At 32.4% G+C, this 11,186-nt stretch overlaps 2 non-coding genes and 1 pseudogene across 2 annotated transcripts; all 3 read left to right on the top strand.

The window, feature by feature from the left end:
- The first annotated feature begins 4,420 nt into the window (after positions 1-4,420).
- Positions 4,421-6,407, top strand: LOC119614612. Its single transcript, XR_005232345.1, has one exon. It is a non-coding gene; the product is annotated as a small subunit ribosomal RNA (ribosomal RNA).
- Positions 6,408-7,289: 882 nt separating this feature from the next.
- Positions 7,290-7,469, top strand: LOC119614611. Its single transcript, XR_005232344.1, has one exon. It is a non-coding gene; the product is annotated as a 5.8S ribosomal RNA (ribosomal RNA).
- A 324-nt stretch (positions 7,470-7,793) lies between these two features.
- LOC119614613 lies at positions 7,794-10,543 on the top strand (annotated as a pseudogene).
- Positions 10,544-11,186: the final 643 nt, after the last annotated feature.

Raw genomic sequence — 11,186 nt, 5'->3', positions numbered from 1 at the left:
TATAATAAAGTGGCGACGGACAAAAATAAAAATTTATGTAGCTGTTGGAGTTTTTTTTTTTTTATTGTTATCAACATATGATTTTCTTTATTGATGGAAATGACGAAAAAAAAAATTTTTATTGATTTTCTTTATTTTCATATTGATTTTTTTATCTTAATGTTAATAATATAGATCTAATCGATATGATTATTAATCAAAAAGAAATTTTAAAAAAAAGTAATTTTTGAAAAAGTTATGATTTTTTTAAACTTTTAAAAAACCTAATTGGCGGAGAACTTGTACTTACTCATCTCTAAGGAAACTTATAAATTATTTTGGTTTAAAGTAATGTGTATTTAACAAGAGATGTCAGAAATGTTAAAAAATAACATGGATCTACTATCATTGTGAAGAAAACTTTATTCAACAATCGTTGGATTATAGAATTCGATGTCGGCAATTCCTATCATTGTGAAGCAAAAATCATTCATCAAACGTTGGATTGTTCAAGGGAACGCGAGCTGGGTTTACCTCATATCATTGTGAAACATAATTCATTTATCAAGCGTTGGATTGTTCAAGGGAACGCGAGCTGGGTTTCGTAAGACATACAGATTAGTTGTATTACTCTAAGAATGAAAGACTATTTGCTAATTTCTATCATTGTGAAGAAAAATTCATTCATCAAGCGTTGGATTGTTCAAGGGAACGCGAGCTGGGTTTACTTCGATGTCGGCATTTCATATCATTGTGAAACAAAATTTCATTAATCAAGCGTTGGATTGTTCAAGGGAACGTAAGACAGATTAGTTTTACTACTCTAAGAATGAAAGACTTTTTAACAATTTCTATCATTGTGAAACAAAACTCAATTTATATAGCGTTGGATTGTTCAAGGGAATGTAAGACAGATAAGTTTTACTACTCTAAGAATGAAAGACTTTTTGAAAATTTCTATCAACAAAACTCATTTATATAGCGTTGGATTGTTCAAGGGAGTGTAAGACAGATAAGTTTTACTACTCTAAGAATGAAAGACTTTTTGAAAATTTCTATCAACAAAACTCATTTATATAGCGTTGGATTGTTCAAGGGAATGTAAGACAGATAAGTTTTACTACTCTAAGAATGAAAGACTTTTTGAAAATTTCTATCAACAAAACTCATTTATATAGCGTTGGATTGTTCAAGGGAGTGTAAGACAGATAAGTTTTACTACTCTAAGAATGAAAGACTTTTTGAAAATTTCTATCAACAAAACTCATTTATATAGCGTTGGATTGTTCAAGGGAATGTAAGACAGATTAGTTTTACTACTCTAAGAATTGAAAGACTTTTTGAAAATGTCTATAATTGTGAAGCAAAACTCAATTGATATATAGCGTTGGATTGTTCAAGGGAACGCGAGCTGGGTTTACTTTGATGTGAAAGAAAATTTCATTCATCAAGCGTTGGAATGTGTTCAAGGGAACGCGAGCTGGGTTTCGTAAGACAGACAGACAGATTAGTTTTACTAATCTAATAAGTCAATATTTTGGCAATTCCTATCAATGTGAAGAACAATTCTTCATTTATTCACAAAAATGTTATTTATTGTAGCATAGCAAGTGCATGAGGATATTATCACTTGCACGCCGCGCTAGCTACTTATAATAACATTATTTTTGAATAGAAAAGGGCAAGGTGTTGTTAGTGGTAGAGTCAGCTGTCATACTGCGATCCACTGATACTCATCCTTAGCTTGACGATTCTACTATTCAAAAATATATTATATTTATACAATATATATTATGATTATATGATATATAATCCATAATCCATGTATAATATATTTTATATACTATATATATATATGATGTATATGATGATGATATTTTAAATAATCATCATATACAACATATATAATATATATTATATAAAATATATTATATATGGATTATGGATTATATATGATATAATCATAATATATATTATATAAATATAATATATTTTTGAATAGTATTATAGAATCGAATTGGATTAAGAAATAGAAAAACATCTTGTAATAAGATGTTTTTTTAAGATTTAATAAAAAAAATACATGAGCATATTATAGATTAATGTGCGAATGTATAAAATGAAAATTTAATTTAAGTGGCAAAATTTTTCTGTCATCGACTTAGAAAAAAAACGAAAAAAAAAGTTTTAAAAGCAAATTTTTGGGGGAAAATTTTTGTAAAAATTGCTTAAAAATGGTAAAAATTATGGAATTTTGTTAAGAAATTTGTAGTTTTTATGTAAAATTGTTTGTATAAGTTGCACTATTGATGGAAATACTCGAATTTTGTATCAAAAAATTTGTATTATTTATGGAAAAAGTGTAATTTTCTATAAAACAATGAGCATTATTTATGGAAATACTTGAATTTTCTATGTAAAAATTTGTATTATTTATGGAAATACTACAATTTCTGTATAAAATTTCAATTATTTACGGAAATACTACAATTTGTACATAAAATGTTAATTATTTATGGAAATAATAGGATTTTTATTTATATAAAATGAACATTATTTATGGAAATGCTACAATTTCTATATAAAATTTCTATTATTTACGGAAATACTACAATTTCTGTATAAAATTTCAATTATTTACGGAAATACCATAATTTTGTATATAATATTGACATTATTTATGGAAATAATGCAATTTTCTATATAAAATTTCAATTATTTACGGAAATACTACAATTTGTACACAAAGTTTACATTATTTATGGAAATAATACGATTCTTTATATAAAATGGACATTATTTATGGAAATGCTACAATTTCTATATAAAATATCTATTATTTACGGAAATAATACAATTTCTGTATAAAATTTCAATTATTTACGGAAATACCATAATTTGTATATAAAATTGACATTATTTAGGGAAATAATGGTATTTTCTATATAAAATTTCCATTAGTTATGGAAATAATACAATTTTCTATACATTATTTCCATCATTTATAGAAATAAACAATAAAATAATATAAATTAGAAATATTATAACTATTCCGAAATATTCCGTAGTAAATTCTATTATGATTTCTATGGATATTTAAAAATATTGCAATTTTCTATACAAAAGTTTCATTATTTATGGAAATATATTAATTATTTCATATAAAAATAACATAATTGATGGAAATATTTGGTAAAAAAAATTCATTATTTTCCTTAATGATGGAAATGAAAATAAATTTTTTGAAATTTTGAAAAAATCTAAAATCGCCAATATCGATTTTAGAAAAAAAGTTTTTTCTACGGATTTTAGATCTAATCGTTATGATTAAAAATCAAAAAGAATTTTTAAAAAAAGTTAATTTTTGAAAATGTTATGAATTTTTTAGTGTCATAAAAAACCTAATTGGCGGAGAACTTGTACTACCTCATCTCTATATCGACTTAGAATTTTTTCGGTGATTTCACAAAAAAAAATTTTATTATATTAAACATACATAAAAACATGAAAAATTTGATTTTAAGCTATATACATTTTGGTTTGTGGCAATTATTTGAAAGAAAAAAAGAAATTTTTTTATTTCAAAAAATATTTTCGAAAAACCTTTGAAAAATTCTTTCAAAAATTTGTTTCCAAACAAATTTGATTTAACACGGAGGATCAATGGAGACAAAAGAAAGAATTATTAAGAGTGTGAAAATTGTGAAATTGAATGGATGAACAGCCAAAAACAAACCAAAAGCCGTATATATGCGAATATCGAATGTTGAATTTTTAGTATAAAATGTTTATGTTTGTTTCATTTCGAATATTATTGTGATGTTTTAGAAAATTCTTTTAAGGTTGATCAACTCTTCGATGAATTTGATTTGATTTGTGTATGCATTTGATAATTGAATTCGTCGTCGTATTTTAGTTAGGGCTTAGATGGATTATTATTTGTCGGTACACATCACATTATGTGGTGTGTGCGTTTCAATAATAGTTCGTCATATTCGAAGCTTAGGGACCCCGATGGATTTTTGTTATTCTCCGCATAAACACTATATGTGTGCGTGTAGAGGACAATAATAATTCGTCATATTCATAGTTTACTTACTATTGGTGATGATGCTTGTCGTTTGGCATGTATTCAGAATCGATGGTAAGAATTAAAAAAAGAAAAAAACTTTGTTTTTTTAACATAAGTGTTGCGAAATTTTTAAAAAATTTATATATTAATATATGAAAGAAGTAATTTTTAATTACATATCACAAGATTCATATATATTGAAAAATATTATATGATGCGATGAATTTAAATAAATGAAATAAAATAATATATATATATAAAATATTATATATATATAGAAACAAAACTATATTATTAAAATGACGAATATGAGGCCAAAGTGCCGATTTTCGTTTATTTAAATAATAATAAGAATAATAAAATAACATTATTCTGGTTGATCCTGCCAGTAGTTATATGCTTGTCTCAAAGATTAAGCCATGCATGTCTAAGTACACACGAATTAAAAGTGAAACCGCAAAAGGCTCATTATATCAGTTATGGTTCCTTAGATCGTTAACAGTTACTTGGATAACTGTGGTAATTCTAGAGCTAATACATGCAATATAAACACGGACCTTTGGGACGTGTGCTTTTATTAGGCTAAAACCAAGCGATCGCAAGATCGTTATTATGGTTGAACTCTAGATAACTTGCTGATCGTATGGTCTTGTACCGACGACAGATCTTTCAAATGTCTGCCCTATCAACTTTTGATGGTAGTATCTAGGACTACCATGGTTGCAACGGGTAACGGGGAATCAGGGTTCGATTCCGGAGAGGGAGCCTGAGAAACGGCTACCACATCTAAGGAAGGCAGCAGGCGCGTAAATTACCCACTCCCAGCTCGGGGAGGTAGTGACGAAAAATAACAATACAGGACTCATATTAGAGGCCCTGTAATTGGAATGAGTACACTTTAAATCCTTTAACAAGGACCTATTGGAGGGCAAGTCTGGTGCCAGCAGCCGCGGTAACTCCAGCTCCAATAGCGTATATTAAAGTTGTTGCGGTTAAAACGTTCGTAGTTGAACTTGTGCTTCATACGGGTAGTACAACTATAATTGTAGTTTGTACTGTACCTTATGTATGTAAGCGTATTACCGGTGGAGTTCTTATATGTATTAAATACTTGTATTTATGCATATTCCTCCTATTTAAACCTGCTTCAGTGCTCTTCATCGAGTGTTGTTGTGGGCCGGTACAATTACTTTGAACAAATTAGAGTGCTTAAAGCAGGCTCCAAATGCCTGAATATTTTGTGCATGGAATAATGAAATAAGACCTCTGTTCTACTTTCATTGGTTTTTAGATCAAGAGGTAATGATTAATAGAAGCAGTTTGGGGGCATTAGTATTACGACGCGAGAGGTGAAATTCTTGGACCGTCGTAAGACTAACTTAAGCGAAAGCATTTGCCAAAGATGTTTTCATTAATCAAGAACGAAAGTTAGAGGTTCGAAGGCGATCAGATACCGCCCTAGTTCTAACCATAAACGATGCCAGCTAGCAATTGGGTGTAGCTACTATCATGGCTCTCTCAGTCGCTTCCCGGGAAACCAAAGCTTTTGGGCTCCGGGGGAAGTATGGTTGCAAAGCTGAAACTTAAAGGAATTGACGGAAGGGCACCACCAGGAGTGGAGCCTGCGGCTTAATTTGACTCAACACGGGAAAACTTACCAGGTCCGAACATAAGCGTGTAAGACAGATTGATAGCTCTTTCTCGAATCTATGGGTGGTGGTGCATGGCCGTTCTTAGTTCGTGGAGTGATTTGTCTGGTTAATTCCGATAACGAACGAGACTCAAATATATTAAATAGATGCTTTCAGGATTATGGTGTTTGAAGCTTTTATAGCCTTCATTTATGATCGCAGTAAAATGTGTGAGTGTTTGAATGTGTTTATGAAAGTGGAGCCGTACCTGTTGGTTTATCCCATTATAAGGATACTAGCTTCTTAAATGGACAAATTGCGTCTAGCAATAATGAGATTGAGCAATAACAGGTCTGTGATGCCCTTAGATGTCCTGGGCTGCACGCGCGCTACAATGAAAGTATCAACGTGTATTTCCTAGACCGAGAGGTCCGGGTAAACCGCTGAACCACTTTCATGCTTGGGATTGTGAACTGAAACTGTTCACATGAACTTGGAATTCCCAGTAAGTGTGAGTCATTAACTCGCATTGATTACGTCCCTGCCCTTTGTACACACCGCCCGTCGCTACTACCGATTGAATTATTTAGTGAGGTCTCCGGACGTGATCACTGTAACGCCTTGTGTGTTACGGATGTTTCGCAAAAGTTGACCGAACTTGATTATTTAGAGGAAGTAAAAGTCGTAACAAGGTTTCCGTAGGTGAACCTGCGGAAGGATCATTAATGTGTTCCTTACCACTAAAATAATAATATAGCCCTCTCCACTATAGTGGGGAGGGTTAAAACAAAAAAAAAAAACAAAAACAAAATAAAATTAAATAAAAATAAATTTTTTAAAATTTAAAAAATGCGTTGGTTAATCAATCTATAATAAGCTTTTTTTAAAAGCTATAAAATGTTGAGTTTGGGGCCTCAACATAGTATTTTTTTTAAAAAAAATACAGAGCGAAAATAATGAAAAATAAAAAGAAGACTACACGAAGACAAGAAATGATCAAGAAACTGTGAAAACGCAAAAAGTTGAGTTTTACGTCCTCAACATGCGTTATAAAAACTGTGAAAACGCTTTATGCGTTTAAAAGCGTTGGATATTATATATATGTGGTTATGCCACATATAAAGAAAAAAAAGCGTTGGTCTAAGAAAAAATATAACTAAAATAGTTATATATGTTGAGTTTGGGGCGCTCAACAAAAAATATATTGGGAGCTTTTATGCGACAATATATTAAATCAAGAAAAAAAGGATAGCGTTGGATAAGATATATATTATATATATATATATATACATATAAAAATGCGTAGAATATATATACAAAAATTTCTCAATATACTGGCATAAGTAATTTATACCATATATTGCATAACAAACATACAATTATAGTTGTACTTGTATATTATGAAAGCTAAAATGCTTTTTATTATATATAAGTTAAAAATTGTTCTTTTTTATAAAGGACTAAGACATTCGCAACAAACTTTGTATGTATGATATATAATCAAAATTATTGAAGGAATTGATATATGCCAATTTGGTTTGGTGTATTTTTGATTTCTTTCAATAAACAAATTTATGAATTGCTATTAATACAAAAATAAATAATATCACTCTAAGCGGTGGATCACTTGGCTCATGGGTCGATGAAGAACGCAGCAAACTGTGCGTCATCGTGTGAACTGCAGGACACATGAACATCGACATTTTGAACGCATATCGCAGTCCATGCTGTAAGGTACTTTAATTTATAATTAAGGTGCTGCTTGGACTACATATGGTTGAGGGTTGTAAGACTATGCTAAATAAGTTGCTTTTTAAATAAAATCCATTTTTATTTAGAAGCACATGTTGTATTACTGGATACTCTTATTTGTATCCATAATACTAAAAGTTAAAGATACAAAACCTCTTATTGAATAAAATCAGAGTATTTTTAAAATTACATTTTATTATATTCTTTTTTTATTGAGGAAAGTCTAGCATAAAATATTTATGAAACTAGAATTGCCTCTCTAAAAGAAGAAAAAGAAAAATACAGAAAAAAAAAGAAATGATTCTTATTCATGGTTTTGATATTTAAATATTGATAGATTATCAATTTATTTTATTATACAACCTCAACTCATATGGGATTACCCCCTGAATTTAAGCATATTAATGAGGGGAGGAAAAGAAACTAACAAGGATTTTCTTAGTAGCGGCGAGCGAAAAGAAAATAGTTCAGCACTAAGTCACTTTGTCTTTATGGCAAATGTGAGATGCAGTGTATGGAATGTCAAATTTCTAGTATGAGAAATTAACGATTTAAGTCCTTCTTAAATGAGGCCATTTACCCAAAGAGGGTGCCAGGCCCGTATAACGTTAATGATTACTAGATGGCATTTCCAAAGAGTCGTGTTGCTTGATAGTGCAGCACTAAGTGGGTGGTAAACTCCATCTAAAACTAAATATAACCATGAGACCGATAGTAAACAAGTACCGTGAGGGAAAGTTGAAAAGAACTCTGAATAGAGAGTTAAATAGTACGTGAAACTGCTTAGAGGTTAAGCCCGATGAACCTGAATATCCGTTATGGAAAATTCATCATTATGATTTTAATATTTATAATATTATAATAATGGTGTGCATTTTTTCTATAAAGGACATTGTAATCTATTAACTTTACATTATTTATCATAAGATCATTAGATTATGTTTATTCAAATTATTTTGCTTGCAATTTAATATCGAATAAATTCTTTTGATTTGATAAAGCGTTGATAGATTTATTATATACAGTGCTTAAATATTTATATTTTATAATATCATATTAATCAATGATTTTTATGTTCATTATATGCACTTGTATGATTAACAATGCGAAAGATTCAGGATACCTTCGGGACCCGTCTTGAAACACGGACCAAGGAGTCTAACATATTTGCAAGTTATTGGGAATAAAAACCTAATAGCGAAATTAACATAACTTTAATGGGATTAGTTTTTAGCCTATTTATAGTCTATTAATTCAATCCCGGGGCGTTCTATACAGTTATGTATAATAATATTTATATTATTTATACCTCTAACTAGAGCGTACCTTGAGCATATATGCTGTGACCCGAAAGATGGTGAACTATACTTGATCAGGTTGAAGTCAGGGGAAACCCTGATGGAAGACCGAAACAGTTCTGACGTGCAAATCGATTGTCAGAATTGAGTATAGGGGCGAAAGACCAATCGAACCATCTAGTAGCTGGTTCCCTCCGAAGTTTCCCTCAGGATAGCTGGTGCATTTAAAAATTATGTAAAATAATCTTATCTGGTAAAGCGAATGATTAGAGGCCTTAGGGTCGAAACGATCTTAACCTATTCTCAAACTTTAAATGGGTAAGAACCTCACCTTTCTTGGTATGAAGGTTGTGGTTGTGATATAATGTGCCCAGTGGGCCACTTTTGGTAAGCAGAACTGGCGCTGTGGGATGAACCAAACGTAATGTTACGGTGCCCAAATTAACAACTCATGCAGATACCATGAAAGGCGTTGGTTGCTTAAAACAGCAGGACGGTGGACATGGAAGTCGTAATCCGCTAAGGAGTGTGTAACAACTCACCTGCCGAAGCAACTAGCCCTTAAAATGGATGGCGCTTAAGTTGTATACCTATACATTACCGCTAAAGTAGATGGTTTATATTCAATTTCGGTTGGATTTTAAACTTTGAAACTTTAGTGAGTAGGAGGGTACAATGGTGAGCATAGAAGTGTTTGGCGTAAGCCTGCATGGAGCTGCCATTGGCACAGATCTTGGTGGTAGTAGCAAATAATCGAATGAGACCTTGGAGGACTGAAGTGGAGAAGGGTTTCGTGTGAACAGTGGTTGATCACGAGTTAGTCGGTCCTAAGTTTAAGGCGAAAGCCGAAAATTTTCAAGTTATAATGAATAAGTAAAATATATACAAGTATATATAAGAAAAAGTAATAAAACACTTGAATAATTTTGAACGAAAGGGAATACGGTTCCAATTCCGTAACCTGTTGAGTATCCGTTTGTTATTAAATATGGGCCTTGTGCTCATCCTGGCAACAGGAACGACCATAAAGAAGCCGTCGAGAGATATCGGAAGAGTTTTCTTTTCTGTTTTATAGTCGTACTACCATGGAAGTCTTTCGAAGAGAGATATGGTAGATGGACTAGAAGAGCATGACATTTACTGTTGTGTCGATATTTTCTCCTCGGACCTTGAAAATTTATGGTGGGGTCACGCAAACTTCTCAACAGGCCGTACCAATATCCGCAGCTGGTCTCCAAGGTGAAGAGTCTCTAGTCGATAGAATAATGTAGGTAAGGGAAGTCGGCAAATTAGATCCGTAACTTCGGGATAAGGATTGGCTCTGAAGATTGAGATAGTCGGGCTTGATTGGGAAGCAATAACATGGTTTATGTACTCGTTCTGGGTAAATAGAGATTTTCGGATCTTGTTCCCCGGATAGTAGTTACGTAGCCAATTGTGGAACTTTCTTGCTAAAATTTTTAGGGAATTATCGCAAGATATATTCCTTTTAAATTATAACGACTATCAATTAACAATCAATTCAGAACTGGCACGGACTTGGGGAATCCGACTGTCTAATTAAAACAAAGCATTGTGATGGCCCTAGCGGGTGTTGACACAATGTGATTTCTGCCCAGTGCTCTGAATGTCAAAGTGAAGAAATTCAAGTAAGCGCGGGTAAACGGCGGGAGTAACTATGACTCTCTTAAGGTAGCCAAATGCCTCGTCATCTAATTAGTGACGCGCATGAATGGATTAACGAGATTCCTACTGTCCCTATCTACTGCCCCCCCGGGCATGTTTCCTTGATGTTCAGACCGCATCTTGGTGTATTGCAATCCGGGGGTAGATAGGTGCTACCAATACCTGTAGTCTTCCGGGACTATAAATTGGTGTTGACGATTTACTGCCTGGCCTAGTCCTTGCATAAATCGAAAAGAGGTCTAACCAGAGCACCACATAATCTGGTACTACGGGTGGCCAGTTGCCCGCAGGACTATGTCCTGGCTGGTCAGTTGGTTGAGGTTCCTTCGGGATCCACGTAGTGGCTGTGGTTTAAACCTAAATCGCAGGAAGGGGGTGCTTGGTTAAAAGACTGATACACGGTGAAATATAAATTTTCAAGATACATTTCTGTTATCGTTCCTAGATGCAAGGAGCGGTACAAATTGCAGAGCATGACTGTGGATTAATAAAATGTTGGAATTGAGCTGATAATGCGAAGAATTGGTAAACGAAGATGAACGATGTTTCTGATGTCTACTTTGAATTCTATAAAGAGAATGGAGTGATTGATGGATTTGACGGATGTGTGATAAATGGGTACAGATGTAAGATGAACGATGAATGATGAATGAGAGTTAGACTACGGTCTATCTAGCCAATGGAGTGCGAAGTCGTCACTGCCCTTTCTTTAATTTTGAAGCGATTTTCCAACATGGTTGAGTGTATGCTCAACTTATCACAATGGGT

This window comes from Lucilia sericata, unplaced genomic scaffold (assembly GCF_015586225.1).
Source record: "Lucilia sericata isolate MDLA Ls3-8-SP2 unplaced genomic scaffold, ASM1558622v1 Contig003140F_arrow, whole genome shotgun sequence".
Classification (NCBI taxonomy): Eukaryota; Metazoa; Arthropoda; class Insecta; order Diptera; family Calliphoridae; genus Lucilia; species Lucilia sericata.
Note: the sequence above shows the minus strand (reverse complement) of the source record. Positions and strands in the feature narration are given on the sequence as shown.